The sequence below is a fragment of the Cryptotermes secundus genome, unplaced genomic scaffold, assembly GCF_002891405.2.
Source record: "Cryptotermes secundus unplaced genomic scaffold, Csec_1.0 scaffold1406, whole genome shotgun sequence".
Classification (NCBI taxonomy): Eukaryota; Metazoa; Arthropoda; class Insecta; order Blattodea; family Kalotermitidae; genus Cryptotermes; species Cryptotermes secundus.
Window position 1 is genome coordinate 1,011,428 of NW_019721015.1, and position 26,987 is coordinate 1,038,414.

The window sequence follows — 26,987 nt, forward strand, 5'->3', positions numbered from 1 at the left end:
AATTCAATTCATTCTGTACAATAGACCATCCGGCTTCTTCACAAAGTGGTTCTGCATTATAAAATTAGTTCTGCTTGTAACACTTGGCATTATTCCACAGACTCTCGTGTAAAAAAAAATCGGAACCCCCAAAATGTATTTTCTCCTCGTAAAATTCACATTTTTGTTTCAGATTTCAGTTATTTGGCTCTGTTTACCAGAGGGACAGAAAAATAAAAGTATGGAAATTAAGGAGAGACTCAAGAGAAAATTCCTTCCTTTGTACATGAATGCTAAAGACTTCAATTGCAGTTGCAGCTGGTCGCCACAAGGCGCTTATATCGCAGCTTAGATACAGTGTTAATTCAGTTCTCTAAGACTTCACAGTGAATTCGAATATCGCCCCTATTAAATTCATCATGACATTAGAGCTGCAATAAGAGTCTACTGGGCAACTGCTGATCAATTCCTCACGTCCTTCTACAGCAACACATTCCAACGCGATCGGTTTCTTCACGTTCCTCGCTTTCTTCACTAAGGAGACAACAGTGCAGGAATTGACAGAAAAGCCGACAGTTGCGACCGACTATGAAAATGTCGCACTATTTTCGACACTCTAACTGACGCATATGAAAATTCTCATAGTTTTTCGGAGCATTCGACTGCTGACGAAATAATTTTAAAATTCAAACGGAAGGTTGTGACGTGAGACTGTGTATTCTCGAGTGTTTCGAGGAGTGTCATACAAAGGAGAGATTCAGTTAGATGACGCACCGTGACTATTCACAATGCCACCAGATACGATCAGGAGTACCACAGGGCAGTGTTCTGGGCCCCTTACTATACCTAATATATACTGCAGATCTCCCCACAACAACCAAAACAAAAGTGGCTACATTTGTAGACGACACCGCAATCCTAGCAACAAGTAACGATCCAATAATAGCCTCGGAAAATCTCCAACAACATCTAAACCTTCTACAGCACTGGTTCCACAACTGGCAGATCAACATAAACCAGAACAAATCGGTCCACATTACCTTCACAACAAGACGAATAGTATGCCCACAGGTATCGATAAACAACATTCCCATACCAGTTAAAAACGAAGTGAAATATCTAGGTCTACACTTAGACCAGAAATTGACATGGCATAAGCATATCAAAACCAAACGACAGCAGATAAACCTAAAACTAAAGGAAATGTCTTGGCTCCTGGGACAAAAATCTAAACTATCCATGAACAATAAACTACTCCTATACAAATGCATCATTAAACCAATATGGACCTACGGGATCCAACTGCGGGGTTGTGCTAAACCGTCACGTACAAAAATCATACAGAGAATACAGTCAAAAATCCTACGAGCAGTCGCAGATGCACCCTGGTATGTGTCCAACTTAACTCTTCACAACGACCTCCAAACTCCTTTCGTCAGTGACGAGATCCGCAGACTGTCGAGACTATACAGCGCACGACTAGATGGACATAGCAACAAACTCATAGCGGCCCTGAATACTCCGCCAAAGGTGCCAAGGAGACTAAAAGGGCAATGGCCTACTGACCTCCACGAAACCGCTGAAGACACGGCAAATAATATCAACCATCTACAGGACTGATAGGGGATTCATCAGAGGATGAATGCTCCACTCATGCCACTCACTCACAGATTTACTTAATGCTCCACAAATAAGAGAGCAGATTGTAAATACGCAGTTAATTAAAAAAAGAAGTTAGATGACGCGGGATGAAGGTTATGTGTACATCAAGCAGATAACCACACAAAAGTTACGTTCATTGATTTTACTGTAACTAGAAACAATTACTTAGGATACTGCGTGCGCTCCTACCAATTGTGTATGCGCGCGACTCTGCTAGCTGCGCTTAAATGCCTGAGTGCACGAATATGTGCACATTGGTCACGACGAAACTACTTGTCACGGTTCCGATATATGCACTTCGGATGCTGACGTTTCTACTACTTTTTTCTGAGTATCTCATAAGTCACAGGAGTAAAACTGTTCTCTGTCTGAAGCATCTCTGCATGTGCTTAATCATCACCACCGTCAACACTGCTACCAATGGGTGATGGAAGAAGGCTCGAATTACGTGGAACAGTGCTATCTTCAGGGATATAACACCGTGTGGCCCGTCGAAACTCGATTCCCGACCGACTACGGGGGTTATATCCCCAAAACAGAAGTCTTCATAACCACAGCTGTGAGAACCTCACTTGTGGAGGTTGGTTCAGATACCTCCACAGTAGCCCTGCGAGTCGTAAGAGGCGACGAAAAGGGAACCAAGTGCCTGGGGGTGTAACTGGGTCACCCTATTCCTGGGGGATATAAATACGAGGACCTGGCCCTCCACGTTCGGGGAGTCTCGAATCTGAGACAGTGAAAATAATGTCATGAGTCCCGCGGGACTCGGACCTCAGAATGGCTGAGCTGGCGAGGGCCAGCAACAAATGTAAAGGACAGACTTATCCTGTAGTTGGAGAGGATGTTATATAAGGACTATGAAATCAAGTACTCAGTTGAAAAAAAATTGCTGGTCGTGTATCTCAAGGGGGTTGTCCCCGAGACGAACAGATTGGCGGTAAATCTCCAGTCGTAAAGTCACTCTGATTGTGACTCAGATCATACGCGGAATTACGTCGCGTAGCCCAGAGATCACTGCGTCGGGGTGCCATGTCACAGGCGTGGACACGGGACTTCCATGAGCAGAGTTGCTACTCAAGCCGCGACGCAATCTCACAGAAATACTAATCAGTCTACAGCCTATTTCTGCTCGATAGTCATTGAATTTAAGAACGTGGAAAGTGATGTCGAATTGACACCGCGTTCCTGAAATTACGCGATTCCGGANTGCGACGCAATCTCACAGAAATACTAATCAGTCTACAACCTATTTCTGCTCGATCGTCATTGAATTTAAGAAGTGGACAGTGATGTCGAATTGACACCGCGTCCCTGAAATTACGCGATTCCGGAATACTTTCTGTGCTAACTGATTAATCAGAACTCTGTTACTGATACTATCATTGTGCGCTGTGCCATTCATTGGCATCATATAATATGCTTCCCATTAGCCTATGCGTCATGGCCCAATGTATGTTTCTAATGGTTATTGACGCTCTTGTTCCAAAAAAAGAAGTTTCCTAGCTGTCACTGTTGCCCGGTCACCTGCTAAATAAACAATTTTATTTCAGAATGGAGGAGAACTGGACATTCTATATGCCACTCGATAGTGAAACAAAATTCCATCAGACGCAAAGAACGACATGTTTGTTACGTCTCTAGAACGTTTTCTGCAGTCATTTGGATTGTGAAGAAATTCTTAAATATAAGAGGCTGACGTATGGTATTCTGTCATGTATTTGGCCTTTTATTGTCACGTCTCTTTGTGACTGTAGACGGGGTTTCGATTGGTGAATTGATTTATTGACGAATTCAGGTTGTAACTACAAATAAGTATAAAACTATCACTGTTTCCACAGTTTACAGTTCACTAGGGCACACAGTCTAGTGTTCTCAGGCGTTAGTGGACGTTTTCTAGTAACGGCTACAACAGTGGCTGTTCCTTTGTATCCGGCTCACGTCCTCTCTTCACCGATTCCCGTATAGAATTTACTATCGACTGAGCACACTCGCAACCAATTCGTTACCATTTCACAGCAATTCATTTTCTTCTCTTCACTGCCTGACTTTCAACTGACTCGCTTCCCCAAACCTCCCCGTTATAACTCGGCACGGATCACATAGTAGACACGAAAACACAGTTATGTAGTTGGGTGTCTGTTGCGGTCGTAGTTTACAGTTTCGCCGCTTTGTGACGGGTCTCAACGCCACAGAATGTTAATGTTAAAGTCGGTAGTAGCTTCGCATGAGAGCAGAAGATGACCGGAGTGAAACAAATGCTTAAGTCGATATTGAAGTATCCATCTTTACTACAACTTTCGTGTAGATAGCAGCTCCGCTTTGTGCATGTTATTATTATATCTTGTTTGTGAGTTATATCACGACACAGGATGTTTGGGCAGCGGTCCCCAAGTGTGGCCCCATTCGGTCACTTTCTGGCACCAGATGTTTCATGACTGTTGAAGAAACTTCTTGTTGACAACCTTTTTCCTATCTTGAGACAGATTTTCGTCATGTATTCTGTAAATCTATTGACAGTTTTTAAGAGGGTCTTGCGGGTTTGAGATACAAGGCTCCGAACTTTCAGCTCTATATCCTGCAGAACAAGCGTCGCAATAGAGTGACCTTCATTTAAACTGGAAGAACGTCCAGTGAGCATGTTCCCGTTTAGTGAGCGGATGTAGATTGAGATAAGCGCATTATCCGGCGCTTTGCTTTAAGCTCTGCAGTAATAACCACCATCTTCACAGATTTCCTTTACACGTATGTGTAAAAAGCTATATGTTTTATGTGACCATGGCATATTGTTACGTGAAGAGGTGCCAATTAGACGGGGTTTGGATCGGATGTTTGGATTTATTGCACTTATACTCTTAACTCGTAATTGAAAGAAATAACAGCGCTTTCGCTGTTCTACACACGTTACAATTCACCGCTACACACGCACTAGGGTTCTCAGTATTCATTAGTCGTAACGTGGCAACGGATTTAAACTGAGTAATTATGTCAATCACACTTCAGATACCACCAACAAAATCTTCTCTTTACATGCTGACTTTCGAATCTCAGTCATAGTCAGAGTCAGAGTTACTTCACGACCTGCAGTGTACGGCCAAATCAGTTCGTCTAGGAGCCAAGAGTATTGAGACTCACGGCCAGCATTTTTCTCAACTGAACGCTTTTGATTATAGTCCTTATGTAACATCCTCTCTGACGAGAGAATGAGTCTGCCATTTACAATGACCGTTGGGCCTCGCCAGTGCAGTCATTCTCGGATCCAAGTCCCACGAGACTTATGATCATATTTTACTGTCTGAGATTCGAAACTCCCCCAACCTGCAGGACCATATCCTATATTTATATCCCCCAGGAAGAGAGTGTCCCAGTTATACCCCCAGGTACTGGGCTATCTTTCCGTAGCCTCCTATAATTCGCAGGGCTACTGTGGAAATATTCTCACCTGGCCTGAGATCGATATATAACCTCTGGGCGGCCCCAACAGAAAACACCGTTTCCTAAAAGGTCCTCAATTGTTACAAAGGTGTGTTTACCTCGTCAGTGCATGGAAACGGTAGTTCTTCTATTGTTGCTTGCGTATTTCTTTCCGCGGGAAGTTGTTTACCGAGCCGTTGCCTAACAATGGACTATTCCATCTTTCAGACGTCACGTCACAATATGTATCTAACTTCTATATGCAGCTACAGGAAAAATTTACTTTACATTTGCTGGTTAAGGCTATATATCGCTATATCATCGAATGGCACAAAGACAGACAAGTGATAAATAGAAGCCATATACAAATCAGGGTATCCCTCATGCAGTTTTCTGGAAGGACAAAAGAAATCCACGGCTCATTTTAGCCAAATTTCCTTATTTTAAAAAGAAAGGGTTTTATGAAATCACTGTGATATCTGTGTATCCCCACCAATCAACTTTTGAATGCCTGAACTAATCTTTGTGAAACTTGATATGAGCACATCTCAACGGCGAACTTTCATAAATCCCTCTCATTCGTCTGCGAGTCAATATGTGAATCGTTTCAAGGTAACGGTTCTGTAAACACATTCCCGTGGCAACAAAGAAGTGTTGGAGTTGTGGTTTTATATTTGTTCGTGTCGTATCAAAGTAAAGTAGGTTAATAGCTCTTCCCAGAACTTCTTGTTATATCAACTTCAGCTCCTTATTATAATTGAAGATATATTATCAGAAAAATTTAAGTTGCTTAGTTCAAGTATTCTTGGCGAAATTAGTTTTTAAGCAATTTCTCCTTGCAGGAAGTCAATTATATTAGAAAAATCTAAAATAAAAGACGACAGTAAAATATAACTGATACACGTCCTTCCGAAGACCTGGATTGTGCTTCCACCATGCAGTGGTTGCAATAGTTAGGGAGAGACTGTCAGTAAATAAAGAAACAACGCACATATTAAGGATTTAGTTAGCTGTGAGCGGCACAATCCTCACTTGGATTTCGAAGAGGAAGGGGCAGCTTTTTGTATTTTTACTGGCATAGTCCATAAACAGAAGAATGTGTTTGAAATTTTAGCTACACATTAATAAAAAATTAATTTTACAAGAAATGTTTCTTAAAGACAGCAAAAAAAAAATATATGGGAAACAAAATTCCCCATTTTAAACATAGCGGTCCACAAAATATATTGTCACCATTTTATGGAGTGTAGCTATATATAGTGTTTGGACTGATAATTTGATTTATGGAACACTTGAAGTACGCAATCGCAAATAACTACGACAGCCTCACTGAGTTACACACTCCAAAGATACACTATAATTACAGTACACAGAAAATATTCTAAGTTTGCTATGCCTGCACCAGTCGTTACGTGGTAACGGATCCTAACAGTGTCCTATAACTCATTCATCTACCAGGTCACTCCACTGACTCCCAGCCTGACGGTCATCTCACATCAACCTCCTCTTCTCACTGCCATCTCAAGACTGTCTTCTAATGACAGCTGGCCCTCGTTATATAGACCCGACACGGACCGCACAGATAGCACCTCTTCCAAAAGCTCTTCTGTTGCGGCCATTACCTAGCAACGGGCATTATTTACAGACCTGTTACTTAGCAAAGACGATTGTATAGCTGCTTATTTCGTGGTAGTTTCTTAGCAACGGGTCTACATGTCACAATATATAAATTTTTATTTTTAACATAATCAGAGTGCCTAAAATTATCCGTTATGGATCTAAGCTCTTGGATTTGAGGCGCACTACCTACAGTCAGAAACATAGTGCCATAAATGGAAGGAAATATGGAGTGCATGAACGAAGAAGGAATTAAGGAAAGAAAGAAATTATAGAAAATAATTAAACAAGAATGAAAGAGAGAAAAATACAATGACGTGAAAGTAACTTTCTTCTATTTTGGTTGACAGACATGAGCAGGAGTGCTTTAACACTTTAAAGCAAACCGGTAATTATATTTGCCATTTCCTATAGTATTCAAAACTTCCCAGTCTGTTCTTGCAGTGCATACGTAAACCTCAACAGTACACAGGCTGTGTTTTCTGCATGGTCCGTGAAATTTGGTTATAAAGTGACAAAGAGGCCTTTTAAGAGTTAGTTTACAGAAGTTGGGAGAATTCAGTTGAAAAGATATCATTTGAGTTAGTTGTTAAGAAATGAGTCTAGTTCTGGAGAAGGCAGTCGAAGGAGATTGAGAAAAAATGCCAAGAAAGGAATTAGACGGTGGGAAGAATACTTCATGTGTGATCTGAAGTGACAGATACTAATGAAATCCGTTGCCAGAATACGGCTAGTAAAGACTGAGAACCCTAGTGTGTGTGCAACTGTGAAATGTGAAGTGTGTGTATCAGCGATAGCGCTCTATTGCCTGTAGTTCCGAGTTCTGTGTATAAGGTGTCAATAAATCCAATCATCCAATCCAAATCCCGTCTTATAAGTCACGCATGAACACCCCAACACGTGTCAGTATATTCCTCACAATAAACAAATATGATTTCTCTTAAGAGATCGGAGTCCCTGTTGGAGACACGTTGTGTTTTCTGTGAAGTGTGCACTGACGATGGCCAAATACGTATATGTTGTGAAGCTAGCATCATATTCTCCCCTGGGCCCTGCACCAGGGTTAGAAGCACTGGCAGCAGGATCTTCAGAAGCAAACTTCATCAAGCGAACCGAGTAATGGACTCAGAAGTCGCCAGACTTACACAGGAAAAAGGAAGGCCGCGGCAAGTAGAGTCAGGGGGATGCGGTGCTGGTCGGGCCGAGCCAGGCCGGGCAGGAGACGAGCGTGTGTGTCTGAACACTGATCACAGTTGCGTCGCTAAAGTTAGGATGGTTGCCATAAGCTGGAGCTCCGCAGCAAATATGTTGCTATATGTCTCCAGTAACCGCAATTTGTTTACGTGTTTCTCGACTTCTGCGCCTATAATGCTGAAGGCGACATATGTAGCTGTGTTTTCTGGTGAAGAAACTCTTTTTAAAATGCACTGGTTGCTATATGTACCATATGCTGTAACAAAAGATTCTGCATTCTGTCCACTTACATTTGTTCTCATAATCTCTGGAGCACAGATTTCTTGTAAATAAATACTTAAACAAATTATTTCCTTTTTCACAGAAAACCTACTGCGTCTCCGTTACAAGGGCCTGTCCACGGTTTTCAATACATTATCGCTGTATAGTGTGGGAATAAAATCACGTGAGTATACTCTGTGGTACATCGTAAGGCTTGTTATGTGCTAATGTATGTGGTACATATAGTAAGAAGCATGGTGCAAAGGGCCGATCACAGTAGCCTCGCGGTGTAAGGCATGAAGTGTTCTTCTCCCTCTCAAACAATGGGGTGTGGGTTCGAATCCCACTTTAGGCATGGATATCTGTGTACGTTTATTTTGTGTTTGCGCTGTTGTCTGTGTCAGTAGAGGCCTTGTGACGGGCTCCACTTCAGTCATAGGTGTCCTACGGACTGTGTAGAAGATCAAGAAACTGAAAAAGCGGCCAAAATCCAACAAAAGGCTTTACAGTCACGTTTGAGTTAATGAATGACTGAATGATATAAAGGGCTAGGTACAGTAATGATGCAAATGTTCGCGAAGTTGAAACGTATAATGTGGAGTAACAGAAGCCTACGTACAGAATTTGCGGTAATGGAGTTAGGGCTCTCACTTCTGATGTGACGAACGGACGGATATAAATTTAACGCGTTGTTTAGAAAATTCATACTGAAAAGTAAAAGGTAAATATAAAGTTGTCCCTGTGCATAACTAATTAAATACTACACCATGAAGACGTATGGGGGAGTGGGTGTATAGATCCACGTTTTCTTGACCTCATAATTTTTTCTTTTTAAATTCGCTTAGTGAGGGGTGGAGTCCAACTGGGTCGACTCGGCATGGCGGCCACTAATTGGCCTATTGTAGCCTGCCCAGGGTGATTATGATAATGGAGAATTTGGTGGAATGAAGATTGGAAGAGGAAACAGAAGTACTCGGAGAAAACCCGCCCCCAGCGCCACTTTGTCCACCAAAAATCCCACTTGACCAGATCCGGGATTGAACCCAGGCTGCCGTGGTGGGAAGCCAGTGGCTAACCACTTGAGCTATGGCGCCGCCATTTACCTCGTCATTAGTTGGAAGTCAATGGTCAGCTTCACGCCCTGCCGCTTTAACTCCGGGGAAAGAGCCCCAGGTACCCATTGGATTGGAGGTTGGGTGGACCCCAGTGCCGGTCTGGACGACGTGGAGAAGAGAAAATTATTGTCCTTAATGTCCTCCAATGAACTTCACTATGGAGCATCCTGTCGTAGCGGTTCTGTGCACCGGGTGGGTCAAACAGGGCAAAGTGAGCAGCAGGTTGTAACTCTCGGTCCCATTAAATTCAATAAATTTGCGACCCTGAAGCAGAAGCAGTCCTCACCGCGTCATCTCTAAAGCCTTCTCTCACCGGAGCTACATCCACGGCTGCCGCAAATGGAAACCGACGTCCTATTGGCAGCTGCACAGTCCAAGAAATGTAGGTCTCTCCTCACCGTGTAACGGTATTGCCGCCAGATGTCCTCATGTCTGTGGCTTGTCTAACAATACTACCGCTGTGTCTCACAATGTAGGGCGAAACGTAAGATGGTCAATGCGCAGCCATCCCAGTATTAGCATGGAGCGACTGAGGAAGCCGAAAATGAAGCTAAAAGTACTCGGAAGTTTTGCAGAAATTTGAATCAGTTACCTCCAGACACGCTGCCACATGAACCACTCATGAACCAACTTAGTTTAAAGGGCCAAATAATTTACATAATAACACGTGAAAGTAGAGCTAGGATAGCTCGGTCGGTAAAGTGACTGGCTGCGGGTTGGACGACCAAGGGTTCGGAGTTCCAGTCCGGGTGAGGCGAAGAATTTTTACTTCTCCATGTCGTCCAGACCGGCTCTGGGGCCCACCCAGCCTCCTATCCAATGGGTACCGCGGGGCCATATCCCCGGTGGTAAAGCGGCCGGTGCGTGAATTTTATCACTCACCTGCAGCTAGTGCCAAGGTCACGAAAATGTGAATCTATAAATCCGCTTAATTAGTTAAACACAGGGACAATTTTACACGAGAAAGTGGGTCATTGTCAACGAAATGAAGCTTGAAGCTCAATTCAGTAACTTATAATAGAGAATACGTCATGCTTGGTCCTTGCACAGACTTGCCTATTAATGCAGTTCATAATGAGAATCGTAAGAAATATATAAGTATTCGTTATTAGCAAAATCTATAGTTTCTTAATGTTAAAGCGGGTGGTACATGTTGGGACGTGTATAACCATTGTAGACAAAGATTCGATATACACGTGCCCACGGTAAACACGTCTCAAAAATAGAGAGCCTTTCTTTTATGTGGTCCGAGCCGCGACCGTTGCTACGCAATGGTACGGTAATTACGCCTAAACAATACGGGACTATTGAAGACGGTGTTTTTCTGCGGGGTTCGTGCAAAGTGGTTATGAAGAAGAATTCAGTAGAGCAGAATAGTCGAGTAGAGTCGAGTTTCGAGACGCCAGCCTGCCGGGATATGAGCTTAGGAGCAGAGGAAGTGGATTGAGCAGAAGTCTGGATGTTTCTCGTTATGGAAGTCGCAGAATAATGGCAAGAAAGGAATTAGGCTTTGACAAGGAGACTCCATGTGTGATTCGAAATGACAGCGAGACTGTTACAAATCCGTTGCCAGGATACGACTACTGAAGACTGAGAACCCTAGTGTTTGTGTAACGGTGAACTGTAAAGTGTGTAGATCAGCGATAGCGCTGTACTGCCGAGTACTGCCCGAGTTGTGTGTGTATAAGGTGTCAGTAAATCCAATCCAATTCAAAACCCATCTATAAGTCACGCACATACCCGTTAATCGTCACAATGTAGTTATCACTGATATTTAAAGAGTCCTTCCATCTATATTTATGAAACGATTCGAGGATCTCTCACAGAGCAGGTTAGTGTAGCCGTGATTATTTTTATTTCTTAGCGGTGCGGTGAGACTGAATCCACTTGGTACGTCGGCCACTGTTTGGCCTATTGTACCAGACTCGGATGATAGACGAGTATGGACCATTTTGTGGAATGAGAATTGGTAGGGAAAACTGAAGTACCCGGAAGAAACCTGCCCCCGTGCCACTTTATCTACCACAAATCCGATATAATCTGACTTGGGCTCGAGCCCGGGCAGCCGCAGTGGGAAGCTAGCGACTAACAGCCTGAGCTATGGCAAGGCCTCTGTTAAGACCGTTACCGTTTCAGATTTGTATTCGGGATATAATGGTTTCGATTCTCGCCCGAGATTTCTCCTTCTCTGACATTTCTTTCCTACTCTTCCTCAGTCCCGCCAAGTATTTTCCGGGGCAATGTATTGAGTAACCCATAGCCGATTTCTCCCGAATTATTGCCAACTCATTATGTTTCAATCACCATAACATTCAGTGTTACATGATTCAGATACTAAAAGCGCCGTGACAACATTTGAACGGAATTACATAAAATATGCTATTTCAGAGTTTAACTGAATTTGCAGCACAAATTCGGGGGTTCATTAAAATCGAAAAACAATGGCGGTCACTTTACATGAAGTCCTACTTGCCGTTCTGCCCCCATCTCAAGCGAAACTCGCTAAATGCTTATCGGAGCGAAAAGTATTTGGAACAGTGTTTGTAGAAGGCATTAGAACAGACTTTGTCTGCCTTCTCCATGAATCTTACGGTGTCTGAGTAATCATTCAAAAAGAGAGAGAACCCCCCTCAGTTCGTACGCTGCGAGACACTTTCTTAACTTTTGTTTTATGAGGCGAGAAGTTACCAGACTGCAGGAAGCCACATCTCAGAAAATAGTATTGTCCCGATTTTGGGGTGTGACTATAGACGGGGTATGGATCGGATATTGGATTTATTGACACAACTCTGAACTACAAGCAATTAGAGCGCAATCGCTGAGCTTGACACTATAAAAATCACTGCTGCAAACACTACGTCTTCTCCAGCCAGCAGTGTCTTGGACAGCCGTTTTCTGGTAACGGCTATTAACAGTGGAGAATCTGCAGTTTCCCGAGCTCAGGTCCTACCTGTCCGGCGAATATCCCGCAACTGAAGTCTCTCAATGACCCTCAGCTGACCTGGAGTCCTCGTTATGTAACCTCGGGGCGGAACTAGCAGAAAAAACAGACCCCACCAATTCCACTGTTGTTGCTATGGCCTGTTGCCTAACGATAGCTCGGATATTGTTGACATGTTTACCGGCCGTTACCAAACAACGCATGTTCCTTCTAGGGATCATTACATAGCGACGGCACTACACGCTACAATATATTTTTATAGTCACAGTCCATAAGATGTCAGTTTCACAGTCTCTAAAATCTACAAAAATTAATCGCTTGAATATTACAGTGTGCTGAGTCCATCGACGTTAATCTTCGGGAAGGTGATCTTGAACTTAGTCTGTACGGCAGTTTAAATATTACTTGGAACAGAACACATCCTAATAGATAGAATCACACACTTCCAAGTAATGTACACCTGTAGAGTTATGTGGAGATAGTACAACAAAATACGGAGAATTATAAAAATGCATTATCTCATTTTCGCCCTGAAGAAGACCCCAGGACTGAGGTGGCGAATTACCTGGCACAGCTCGGTCACTGCACTGCCTTGTGGACGAGTGACAATAGTTGTTAGCCTTCACTGTTAGGGTTCCATGTCATATGTCAGCCGAGTTAACAAGTAATTCTAAAATTTTTATTTTTACGGACGTGTAATAAAGAGTTTTTACAAAATGTAACCAAAATGGGAAACTAAGAGTCTCAAGCAGAGAACGGGAAGTGTACGGACGCTTTCCTTATTTCAGCCACAACACTGATACATATTGTGACATGCCGCCAGAAAGCCGGAATGGTTGAGGAGATCAGGGTTGATTTCCTAGGAAACGAGCGACGTTCCCAATACAAAGGCTTGAAATCAGAACGCTAGCAAACCAAAGTAACGAATTGTTGGAGGCAGTTGCATGACAACGGCTAGAAAAACTTGTAGCAAAGAGAGAATACTAGTATGTATTTAGAACTTGTTAAAACCTATTATCTCATACGTCATATTTTAAATTATTGTGTATTATTGATCATCCACATGGGATCGTAAGATCATAAGACATAATATACACACAACATTAGAAACATAAGAAGAACGACTCCCATGTGGATGATCAATAATACACACGAATTTAAAATATGACGTATATGTTAATAGGTTTTTACAAGTTTTAAATACATAAACTTTATTATTATATAAGGACGTATACAAATTTAATATTATTTGTAAATGGACATATAAAGGCAAGCAGTGAAATAGTTGACGGATCGATACACCTGAAGATGGCAGCATACTGCCGAAACATGTAGTGTAGAAGTGGTAGATGGGATTGTATGCAATATTATATTTAAGCATCCTGTTGCACTCTACACGATAAATGATACAAACTCCGTCCTAAGTGCAAACAATATATATTATATGTCTTTGATCTTGTTCTTTCTACACTACATGTTTCGGCCTCTATCGGCCATCATCAGGTGTATACTCTTAACGTTGCTGCCACACTGAACCCAGTCTAAAATTTAACATTTAAAAACACAATGTCACATTCTTCGTATTATCAACATCTACATCGTTGATATGTGTCTGGTATGTAGATTATGTTGCACACGTCAAATTTGATATTCTTGTAGTAGCACTCTAAAAATCTTTAGTTATGATGTTTTTAAAACCTTTTAAAATTTTCTCTAAATTTTAAATTTAAAATTTAAAATTCTTAGGGTTACTCGCCCTATGTCTAAGTGCTGGAGCAGCTAGTTCTTGTTTTCACACTGTACAGGTGTTATTTAATGTAGTCTTCTTGTGTGGGTGCCGCTGCTTGTCTGTACTACGTGTAGAAAGAACAAGATCAAAGACATATAATATATATTGTTTGCACTTAGGACGGAGTTTGTATCATTTATCGGGATTGTATGCACTTGAAGACTGTTAATACATACACATTATGAATATTAATCGAGCATAGTTCTTCTTCACAAGCTTTTAGTTTCTTACCTTACCTAGATGTTCCATGCATTGTGTGCGTGTATATATGAGCTAGAGAAAGTAAATAGGTCACAAATGCAAGTAAACAGCTGTAATGTGCGTAATAGGTTTTCTGTGTGTATCACTAGGTAGCAGCACAGTCAATCTTTATGAAAGTCTAGGTAGCAGACGCGCATGCTCATGTTCAATGGCTGGTTACAGTAATCAAAACGACTGCTGTGCTTGAGGAGTTTACTACCCAAGAGCTGCATTTTGTTGTGCGTCTTTTGTGGGCAAAAGGACTCAATACAAAGATATTCGTAAAGAAATGTTACCAGTTTATGGTGGGAAGTGTTTGTCACACAAAGCGGTTCACAAGTTGGCCGAGAAACATGGCAACGTTTCGCTCATGACGAAGAGGTTGAAACGGAGGTCCTGAAGTGGCGGAGACAACGGTTCAAAAACTCTATGCTGCGGGTTTCGACGCACTGGTAAAGCGATGGGACAAGTGTATCAATGTTGATGGAGGATATGTCGAAAAAATTCTCTCCCCCCTCCAGTTTCGAATATCACATGTTTTACGCCCAGTTGTGGCCTATTGACTGACTTCCTCGTACATACCGTCTATTCTTTATGTTGTTCACGAAAGTCTTTAGCAGAGCCAGACTAATCCAGTTCACATTGATACACTTTGGTTTAGCAGATACGTAAGTTCAAGCTGTTTTGATATTTCGGCATGCATTTCAGTTGCCTTCTTGAGGGTGAAATCCTTTAATCGTCACGCATAATGAAGCAGTTACACATCACGAAATTTCAAATAATCGTGAACTATGAGTTTATCATGAATACGAGCTTTGTTCCGTATCGACTGATCTCTGCAATTGTCTCTAGGCCACCTGCAGCTCGCCTCTGCACATTTGCTCCGAGAGGAAGTTGTTGCTAAAAGGCTTGTTTGCTGATGGTATTACAGAAACTGTGGAACGAATAATCCGGGAATCGAATTGAGTCCGGCGGATCACAAAATCAGTATTCAATAACTGTCACACACACCCACAGCTTCACGTAATTACTGCGGCCAAGTTAACAAAGCGGTACTAATCAGCTACCGCAGAAGGGGGGCTCTATCACTGGTGTGAGTCGCCACAGGTGTTCAGGAACTGTCCATGTGATGCCGTGTGTCCCATAAATATCTCCAATATATTCAGTCATGGGCTTGATACCGAAATCACTCAAGCCATTGAATGTTCAGTTTCCAAGTAGGACAAAACACGGCTTGGGGTCCCGGCTGCATTGTCAGTGATATTAACGCAGGTTTTTCTTCATTTCACAATTTTTCCCAGACAAATGTCGGTTTAATTTAAATAGGCCACGACCCTTGCAATTTGTTCCTCATAACGTGCCAGTTCAGCTTAAGTACTGTCTGTATGTTTAGACCTGGCCGATCTCAACTGAATGCGCCGTTGAGTTTGTCGAGTCCACTGGCTGAGATAACGGTTATAAGGTATTGTGGCTTCTAAACTCGTTGCTAAGCAGTTATTCTGTACACAACGGCAATTTATGGCCAACGGCTAGGTAAACACGTTCCGGCAGCAACGAATAAGCAAGAACCAATTGAGCTGTTGTTGGAAACGCGGGTGTTTATACGTGGTCCGTGCTGAGATGTTATAAATAAGAGAAAAAATGTCAGTTGTAAGGCAGTAATGCAAGGGAGGATGTGAAGATAGAACCTGAGCACGTGAAACTGAAGGAACGCCACTGTTAGAAGTCATTGCCAGGGAACGGCTTGTGAAACTGGAAAAGGCTTAGGGGATACTGTTAGTGATTTATGAGCTGTGGAGTTTATCTGTGGCGCTGTAATTACGTGTACCTACGAGTAGTGAGTTTATAAGTGGTCAATAATTCGAGTCACCAATCCGAACCCCCTTCATAGTCACTCACACACTTGACAGCACGTATGGGTTTCACAAGGGTCCTTTGAACCCTCCCTCCCACAGTGTAGTTGCAACCACTGCTGTGCCCCCACACACTTCTCCTCACGCACAACCTAACAACCCGGCCGGTACTTCTCTGGCGCGAACCTGGTACATATAACGTGTTTCTGAGACACCAAGGATGAAGTGAGGACAGTGGGCCCCCGAAATGTACTTGTCTAACTTCAAATACACCATTTTCCCCACAATCTTCACATTTCGTCATAAAATTAGGGCCACTTTATACACTAAGTTATGCCTGTATACAGTGCACGCCTGGATTAGGGGCACAGCGCTGGTGTTGTAGCGAGTTTAGCGTGCCGGCTCACGAGAAGGGGCAGCTTAACTCTGCAGCAGCAGTGTTGGTAATGTTGGGTGGGGATTTCTCACAGAGGTGTGTATGAACAATGTCCTCTTGTAGGTTGTAACGCTGTATGGTTCTGAGAGAGCCCGAAGTTTTCTATCTTCAGTTTCGGAGATTAAACCAAATGTGAAAAACGTACACGCATGCAGCAAGGCTGAAAATGGAGGTCATGTGATTCCTTGAAGCGGCGATCTATCCCCGAACTACACGTCGTTAAAACTCACAACTCAGAAAATCGTAGTCACCAATGTTGACAATGTTAAGTAACCTTTTGTTTTAGCATCCTGTTCTGTTTCAACGCGCGTTTGCATAAACTTAGGCAATCAGTCAAAGCAAATGCTGGGATATTTGCCACGCTGGAATACCGCGATTTTCATGATACCCTAAGAATTTAAACTTACCAGACATTTTTTTATTTATCATTTATTAGCAATCTGAATTTACATTCTATGAGCTAATTTGCTGTCATGTACAATAATTAACTTACCAGAAATGAACACATTTTACTAAATTACTTCTCCAAAGCTACATTTGACGGTTCGGAATATAAATATTCCGCGGATCTTGTATCAGGCTTCAGCTGGCTCAAGAATTATCAGATCAGGCGAGAAGCAAAGTGTCTCAATATAAATCACGTTACTTGACGTTACAAGTGAGGACTGCAAGCGGACATACATTTGAAAACGCACTTCATTGTCGTAGTCTGTGTTCTGTAGTTTCGTGGGTTTGCATTGCCGCCATGTTTGGATAGCAGTAGTTAGCAGTTTATCGCGGGTCCAGATCTGCAGCTGTGCCGCCGTACATTTCTTGGTCCAATCTCCTGCAGTTCTAATCCATTCAACTTCTTCATTTCACTGTAACAAAACTTGGGATGGTGAGGTTACGTAGGTTCCTCACTATTTATATCCAAAAAAATATATTTGTTAATTCGAAATCCTTCGAAATGCTTACCGTTCTGAATAAATTCTACCATTTTTTTCGAAAGGGATTTTAGTGTCATTAATTAAAATGTTCCATTCTAAATTAATTTAATTACAGGAACAGGAGAAGTCATGAACGAAGTTACCAACTTTTGGAACGTGTTTTCACTGTATTTCCCGCAGCGATACTAAAAATTCAATGTGTAATGTAAAGGAGAAATAATATACAGGGTGATCTAATTAATAGTGTACCTTACAGAAAAATATCGGTGCAGAGTTTTTGAACGTAATTCCTCATGTCTGCTGCCTATGGTCTAGTGGCTGCAGATTCAGAGGTCCCGGATTCGATTCCCAGCGTTACCAGATTGTCTGAGTAATAGGTCTGGAACGGGGTCACTCAGCCTCGCGAGGATAATTGAGCTATTTCAAGGAAATAACGGCCCCGGTTTAGAAATCCGATATTAACGGCAGTGGGTATCTGTTGCGCTGACCACGTGAATCCCTATATCCGCATAAGTAGGCACGAACTTCGCCGACAAGCGGCGGCCTCTCGGTCGGTATAGTTCACTTGCGGACTATAGGATACGAAATTGGTTTTTGTATTTGTTTGCAATTCCTCATGTATGACTATGCTAACCTAGAAACAAAATAAGTTGTAGGATTTGAGGTTTTCACAGGGGTGACAATGAAGAATGCCGTCTTCCGGGACGTGACGCCGTGTAGATCTTGTGGGAACCGACTTTTCGGAAGAACTTATCGGTTACATCTTCAGGGTAAAGCGTCCAGCTCCCGCCTGATGTAGTGGTTGCGTTCAGGCAACAGTCAGAAGCTAGTGCGTCTGTAGATCCCGTTGGCAGCGTCAGAGTTTATATGGCGCTGGAACTGAAGGAAATGAGGGATGGTGCTATGGTCTCTGCATCTAAGAAGGAAGGGAAGAGTACGGAGTAGCTTGGTCTTCTTGATTCATAGCGTCTCGAGTCGTCCAACATGTCGATGAGTAGCCTCCCCATAGAGGAACACTATGTAGGATTTTATGTTTTAGGGTGAAGACGGAGACGATACGTTCCTCCGAAACACGGTGACACATGCCAGGAGTCAGGATTCTTCAAAATCGGTTGTTGCTCTACACACCATTGTTTCTTACGGAGTGCTAAACAACAGCAAAATCATTTAGAACGATAAAGTCACCGACAAGTTCGGCATTTCGCCTTTAGCCGCTTTCCTAATAGTGCCAATATTGCAGTTTTATTTGGGGAGATGGTCTCCATACAACACTGAAGATAACTCAATTTTTGGAGCCATTTCGAAGAAAAGTGGCATATACTAGGGCCCATTTGAAGAGTCTCTGGCTGAACGGGGCTGATAGCGAGCACCAGTACCGGCAGGGTATGGCTACTGGTAGAATATCAAAGGGGGACGTACAGTAGACTATTAGTCGCGGTGCATGGGGAAACCCACCCCCTCCAATAAAAATAATAATAACAATGGCCCTGGGAACGACTCAGCCTCTAACAGAAATGAGTACCAGGACTTTTCTTAGGGGTAAATGGCGGCCGGCGCTTAATGTTGACAACTTCACCGCCATGTGTGAACCGATTGTCTCGAATGTGTGGGAGCCTTGACGTCTCAGAATCCTATGGATCTCCATGGTCTGTCATAGGCATAGCTTTACTTTCTTTTATAGTTACTTAGTTCAAATTTTGGTACTGGAATTTTTAAGAATTTCCTGATTCCTCACGCGAATTACTACACGAGAACCTTGAATTAGTACACGGGCATTTTCTTCGTAATTCATAACAGTTTGACAAAACATAAGTGTGGAGAAAATTCTATGTCGGTATGTGTGAAAAATAAATAGGAAGGGGTGAGCCGAGTGGTGATGCAGTAGACAGTTTCAACCCCCTTATTGTGAAGGTAGTAAATAAATGAGAAACTGCAAAATTAAATAAAAAACGCCTCATACGGGAAATACAAGTAATTCGCCAACATGTCTCTGATAGACCATCCGATCAGTCAACTCAACTCGGACATCTCTCCCATCTGAACCCCCCGTCATCACAGCAGAAGTCAGGAAACTACAACTCTGTCTAGCGTAGAGTGAGTAGGATTTCTTTTTCATGTTGGTACCATACAGAGAATTTATCTGTTCAGTGGTAACTTCTGTTCTGATAGTATTCTGGTCCTAGGCCTCATACGTGTGCAGTTTTTAATGATTAAATATTTTATCTTAGCAGTAACTCTCGCAGGTAGTTCGTGCTGTGTTTGTTTTGTATACTCTAGGGACTAGCTCTGTTGATCGGGCCCAACTAAGTAGATTTTACCTGAAGACGGAAACAGAATTGTCTCCGAAGCGTTGTGTGGTTTAAATAAAAAAACAGGATGGTGCTTTAGATAAAAACAGGACGATGGATAAAGTCCAGAAATATAATATTTGCAACAATATTTTATAGTCTAACTTACGGCGCTTTCGGAACAAACAGTTAACTGAATAAAAAGTAATAGATGGAAATATGCATATAACTAAAGATGGAAAGCATGCGAGATACAGAGTATGGAGTGTAGAGGAAACAAGACAGGACAGGAATATAAGAAACACATGGAAAAGGAGAACAAACAAAAGAGAAAAAGAAATAAAGGAAAATGGGAGGATAGAAGATGAAAAGGAACTAAACGGATAAAGAGAAGAAAGAATAACGAAGAAAGCAAAAGAAGGAAAGAAATTAAGTGTAAAAAATCGAAAGTAAGAATAACAGAGAAGGAAAGAAGTGAGTAATGAAGAAAGACTCAAAACAAACAAAGAGGCAGCCAGAGAGACGCTGTTCCAACTTCACGGAGTGACAGCGAGGGAAAGCTCCTCCGAGCTGCAGACTTGCCCCGCTCTGAACTCAGCAGCCCGCCTGTCTGATTAGTCCAGCCGCATGACAAACTTTCCGTCGCGCAGAGATTTAAAACTTCTAAAAGCTGAAAGTAATTTGCCCACAGATACGTCATCTGGCAACAAAGTTTTGTCTGCCATTGCGAACTTCGGATCTGATATTCCGCAAATCAGCACAGGCTGCAATAATATATTTTTAGTTGGTTATTTAATGACACTGTCAGTATTAAAACTGTGTAGCCTGAATGATGGGATGATTAATGAATGCGGAGTAGTTACTAGAATGTGAATTAGCAAGGAAACCGAAATGTTCGGAGAAACCCCGCCCTTGCACCACAAATTGCACATGGCTGGCTTCGAACAAGGCTTGCCTAAGTGACAAACCGATGACTAATAATATTGGAATACCTGCGCCGAAACGTTGATATTGACAGTGGTAATTCTTATGACGGCCGGTCACGGTGAGAATAGTCTCATGATTTATATAGTCAAGCGAAAGAGCATGAGGTGGTTGGGCACGTAGTAAAAAAGAAAGAAGGTATAGAGTTAAACAGAATTTTATTAGGAAAATCTCGGGAAGGTGACAAGGTTGGAGACACAGGTAGCTGGGAGGCTAGGGTCAAAACGGATATTAAAGCAGCTGAATTTATCTGGCTCAGAATAGGGATCAGTAATAGGCTGTTGTAGACACGGCAATGAACCTTCTTGGTGTATGTTGACCAGCTGAGCAACTGTTAGTTTCCCCAAAATAATTCTGATCTTTAGAATAAACAAGTTTCATGTGGCCTATTCATCTCTATCCAGTTGCGATCACCGTAACGAAAATCTGATAGAGGAATATGTAGTGGAATATTAGGCGCCAACACTTGGCAACGGTGGTTATTAGGGAAGCGATTGTGGACTATTTCAAATTCTCCCTCATGAAACACAATTATGGTTGCTGACGGGCGAAGCTGAGGCAGAAGGAAATTGATTGGGCTTCCGTAACCAAGCTACACGGTACTGATTGTGCGGTGTAAGGTAGACAAGTGGCCATTGCGGCGCATAGAGGAGTGGAGATAGCGAGAAAAATGGGCGACTCGCAGCATAATGCATTGTACTTCCTGTGAGAGAACAGCTCTTGAAGCGACAAGCCTGCTGAAGGTTAAGCCACAATCAGCGTTTGGTATTGCTGGTACTTGCTGACAATCGGAGCCGATGACTGTGTTGCCTCGTATCCTGAAATATGGATGCTGCAATAAGAGAGACGCCAAACTGTATCGATATATCGCAGAGACCCGGTTTCATTATGTTCTCTGAAATAGGGATGTTTATCGGCTTGGCTTCATTGCCTGACTTATCGCCCGTGACGGCGGTGAGAGCTCTATGCACAGAGTGTAAAACCTGCTACTCTATAGCCAGATCCTGCGTGTAGCAGCAAATTCGAACTAGAATATCCCGCGTGCGCAGTGCGTTGTCGCACTTCCGTTTAGAGTTGTATAGAAAAGTGCTTTCGGATTGGTAACACGTAGAAAATGCGGCGAGAGGTAACAGGGTGCTGAGGAGGACAGTTAGGCTTAAAAGGTGATGGAGAAAAATACACAACAGCATGTTTCATAATTCTACTCTTCACCAAAATATCGCTATTAATGTAAAAGGTAAAGGTATCTCTGTAACAGGCTGTGGAGGCCCATAGGCTTGTGAGACGTCGAGGTTTCCACCCACATTTTCTAGAAAATCGGCTCACAGATGGCAGTGAGGTTGTCAGCCTTATTTATCGACAGCCCTTTACCCCCAGAAAGATACGTGGTACCCATTCCTGTTAGAGGCTGAGAGTAGACACCAGAACCATAGTGCAGCTGGAAGCATTAGGTAAATTGGAAAAAATATCACTTCATCGGGACTCGAACCCGAGACCTTCCGGCTTGTAGCATAGTGCCCCCCACTATTATTATACTAATTTATTCTTTTGACAGAATGGTTAGTGTCGCAAAACTATATAGCGTCAGATGAATGGACGATTTTTTTTTATCGAAAAATGAATTGGTAAGGATGTGAAAGGAATCGGTCGTGGCATAATTTGAAGTACTGCGTCGAAATTCAACTGAAAAATACCACCAAAACCTACAATAAGGGCAGAGAGATTCGAACTGCACACTTCCCAAATTTGTCAGATCCCCTACCTCTGAGTGTGGCAATGCCATTGTGCCAAAGGAGAATGCGGTTGATGAGACCTGTAGCACATATGAGGAAACTAAAGTTATTTTCATTTTTTCTTCATCAGTAATCTGTCATCTAAATTTATATACAGCATTTTTAAGGAAAGAAGAAACTTGAGAGATCTAGGCATAGATAGTAGTATATATTTTTTCCTTGGCACTACAGCCCCAGTGGGCCTAGGCCTACCTCCATGAACTCCGTTCACTTCGGTTTTACTAGATCTTACACATTACGTAGGACTCCTTGGGCGGGTGATCAGCTCGTCGCAAGGCCTTTACGTGTACACAAACAGAAAAACGCACACAAACATCCATGCCCTGAGTGGGATTCGAACCCACGATCCCGGCTTCCGAGCGAGCGACGACAGTGCATGTCTTAGACCGCTCGGCTACCGTGACCGGCGTAGATAGTAGTATAGGCCTACAGATATGTAATCCAATATAAATTAGTAAATAAATGGATTCGGGTCAAGCGCATGTAGAATTGTCGACTTTTGCGGCAACGACGAAAAAATGTTTTCATCTTATAAATCATAGAAGTCTTAATAATTACCAACAGCTCATAGATGGCTCTGTGTTATTATGTAAATCAGCCAATCAAACCCACAGAAACGCAGCTTTCTCATTACCTTATCACTGCTCCGGCATGAGCATTCATTTATTCAGGCATGAAGGTAAGTGTCAGGCCCTCAGGCTAGTGACTGAATTGTTCACGTATTGTCATATAGTATCTGTGGAGACGCGCACAGACTGTGCTGTCTGAATCGGCATCAGAATTAGGATCTTAATATGAGACGTTAGGAAAGTGAATCAGTGATTTTGATAATCAGAGCACAAGAGTAAGCACAAGAGAAGATTCTTAGTGTTAGTAATTTTTAAAATTTGTTCTTGGTGTTTCGAGCGGGATTTTAAGTAATTTTTTTTTTATAATTCGCTTAGTGGGGGAATGGAGTCCAACTGGGTTAACTCGGCACGGCGGCCACTGATTGGCCTATTGTTGCCTGCCCCGGGTGATTATGATGATGAAGAATTTGGTGAAATGAAGATTGGCAGGGAAAACCGACCTACTCTGAGAAAACCCGCCCAACGCCACTTTGTCCACCACAAATCCAACTTGACCAAACCCGGGATCGAACCCGGACCGCCGAGGTGGGAAGCCAGCGACTAACCGCTTGAGCTATGGCGCGGCATTAGGGTTTTAAGTATCTGAAGCATTCATATTTTGCATCGCTTTATTTTACAGCCAAAGTTTATTTTTGTTCCAACCATATCAGATTAGATAACGCTGTACCAAGCAGGTCATTATGTGTGGAAGAATTACATTTTAGATAATCATGAATCTTACAATATTACAGACGTACCAAGGCTTAAATACGCAAAATTCGCCACAGTTGGCTGTACCAGTACACACACACGCACACACACACAGAGGAATATGGAAGTCCACATTACACACGACACTCACATTCTTATCTGCAGCATTTCAAAACTCGTGAACGCGCAATTAGTTACATCATGTTTGAGTTTTAATAATACTCTAAAATTAGAAAGGTGCGCATGTGAAACCGACTTTTAATACGACATATCAAGGACCAACACGATAACAGGCAATAGAGGAGAAGGGTTACACATCATTTGAAGTTACCAGCAGACAACCTACCAATGCTTTCAGTCTGTTTTATGCTTATAGCTGGAGCTCATTAGAGACACAAACTATCTCTCTTTAAATTTAATAAAATTTTCCCTCCCTACTCACCATCCTCTTTGTGTTGGAAAGTTCTGCCAGCTGTTAAATTGTAATGTCATTGCCTGGAAAGCTCAGATGGTGATCTTGTTTTGTAAACAGTGTGTGTGCGCAATTCCAGCAGTGTATGCATGTCACGTAGCGGTCTTGAAAGATAACTCGACGCGCGAGATTACTTTATATACAAACATTTCCTGTGTAATTTATAACACATTTTGTGAAACTTATGAGCACCACGTATAAACATGTTTAAAAATTTTCACGAACGGTCCCTAACAAAGTCAACGAATATGAAATTCATTAGATTAGACAGCGTAAATAAATGTACTCGCGTGGTATGTGTTTACCTGCTTCGTTGCAATGATTCCAAGTTCTGGGGGGAAAAACGACGTAAGTTCCTACTGATAAGAAGCTCTGAATAAATCTGAAGCAGACATGGAGATTTTCTCTCTCTCTTTTACTGACAATCAGAGTGTACAATCTGTAAGTCAATGTGCTGATTGGTGTACAATATAATAACTATTTATTGTACACTCTTCATGACGTGAGCGGAATAAACATCCAGTGATGTTTTCTTCACTTCCATAAATCTGGTGACCAAATTCTTTCGAGTCTTTGATTTTGGCGAGGATGTAGTAGTGGCTGAAGAAGTGGGTTGGAGTGATTTCCTAGTTTGTTGAAGTACTTGGTGCTGTTCTCTCCGATGACTTCTGTTACGTAAGGAGTTTTTAGCTCTGTGTGTAGGGTGCGGTTGGATACATACCGTGGTGCGTCTGCGATGGTTCGGAGTACTTTGGACTGGGCACGCTGTATAATGGCGATGTTGGATTTGCTGGCGCAGCCCCAGAGTTCTATGCCGTATGTCCATATAGGCTTGATAACTGTTTTGTAGATTAGTAACTTGTTTTCGATGGAGAGGTGGGATTTTCTTCCAGTGAGCCACTTAAGTTCTTTAGTTTTTTGGTCCATCTGTTTTCTTTTCTTGATTATGTGTTTTCTCCAGTTTAGTTTGTTGTCAAAGGTTAATCCTAGGTATTTGACTCGTTCTTTTGGTTGTATGTTAATGTGATTTATTTGCACTGGGGGAGGGGGGCACGTGCCTTTTCGGAGGGTGAAAGATGTTTGTGTGGACTTTGATTCGTTTACGTTTATTTTCCATTTATTTAGCAATGAGGATTAGATGATCTTGTAGATGAGAGGAGGCTGTGATTGGATTGTCGTGGTTAGCGAAAATAGCAATATCATCTGCAAAAGTACCTATTATCGTTTTCTTTTGTGGGTAGATCATGTGTGTAGAAAGTGTATAATCGTGGGCTTAGTAAGCTTCCTTAGGGCACCCCTGAGTGGATTGATAGGCGGTTGGATATTTCCTCATTTATTTTGACTTCGAAAAATCTTTCGCTTAAATATGTCTTGAATAGGTTGTAATAATTTGTTGGGGAGATTCTTTTTATTTTATAAAGTAAGCCAGACTTCCCGACTTTGTCAAAAGCCTGGGCTATATCTAAAAATGCTGCTGTGCAGTACTGTTTGTTAGTTAGCGCGTTTGTTATGGTATTTGCTATGCGATGTCTTTGTTGGATGGTTGAGCGGGCTTGTCGAAAACCAAACTGATGGTTTGGTATCCATGTTTGTGGGTTTGATTCTTGGTTTATTTTGTTGAGTATTAGTTTTTCGAGGACTTTTGAAATTGTGGGTAGAAGGCTTATTGGTCGGTAGGATGTGACGTCGGTTGGATATTTGCCTGGTTTCAAGATCATTATGATTTGGGGGCTTTTGAGCGGACGAGGCCAATAGTCCAGTCTAAGTATGGCGTTAAATATGAATAGGAGTTTTATTTGGCCTTTTCTTGTAACTGTTTTAGTATTACGGCTGTGATGTTATCATGGGCTGGTGCCTTTTTGGCTTTAGAGTGTTTATTGCTTCTTGCATTTCCTTTAGGGTAAAGAGCTCTGGTCCTTGGTGTCTTTGTGTGGGTTCATTTAGAAGTGAGTTTACTTCTTATACTTGATTATTGTTGTGTGGAGTGAATACTTCTTGTAGATGATGTCAAAATAGGTCGGCTTTTTCTTTGTCACTTCTTGCCCAGTTTCCTGGGAGTGATATGAATTTGCGTGTTGGTGGTGATGCCGATATGGGCTTCTTTTGTTTCTTATTGGTTTCCAAATGGAATAGTTTTGTCTTGTGAGGCTTGCGATATAATTCTCGAATTGTTCGTTCTTTAGTTCTTGTAATTGCTTTTTTAGCTTATTGCTGATTTTGTTGTATTTTGCTTGTTTTCCGGAGTCTGAGTCTTCTGCCAGGTTGATCTAGCTCTTCTCTTTTCGGCTGTTATTTTTTATTTTTAACTGTACGTTATTTGTAGGGTTCTTTGGATCATTTATGGGGGTTGCTGTTTTGGCGGCTTCTTGTAGTAGGGTGATGAACTTTTTATCTTAATTTTCTATGTCAGTTGGTTCTTTCAGCCTGATTTTTAGTTTTATATAGAGATACTGTGCACAGAGTTCTACTTCAAGCAGTGAAGTTTAGTGATGTTACGTAGTAATTAACCGTCAAGAGCAGAGCTCCGCTGCGTTTTTCCTTGTTGCTGGTGTAATCTTCGGACCTCCGGATATGTTGATAAATTTCTATCTGACTGCACAACGTCACATCCAATAATATTGCACTATTGATAACATAAGTTGTTGAGGAAAGTGTGTGTACATAGAGAGTGGCGCTGAAGTGGGACTTGGACAATCACATAAGG

General features: G+C 42.2%; 1 long non-coding RNA gene across 1 annotated transcript in view; it reads left to right on the forward strand.

Annotated features, from left to right (window-relative positions):
- Positions 1-26,987, forward strand: part of LOC117283174 — a 168,518-nt gene that overhangs the window by 121,697 nt on the left and 19,834 nt on the right. The window contains exon 2 of the long non-coding RNA XR_004514184.1: positions 8,228-8,308. This is a non-coding gene — a long non-coding RNA (uncharacterized LOC117283174). The remainder of the gene's footprint in view (positions 1-8,227; positions 8,309-26,987) is intronic.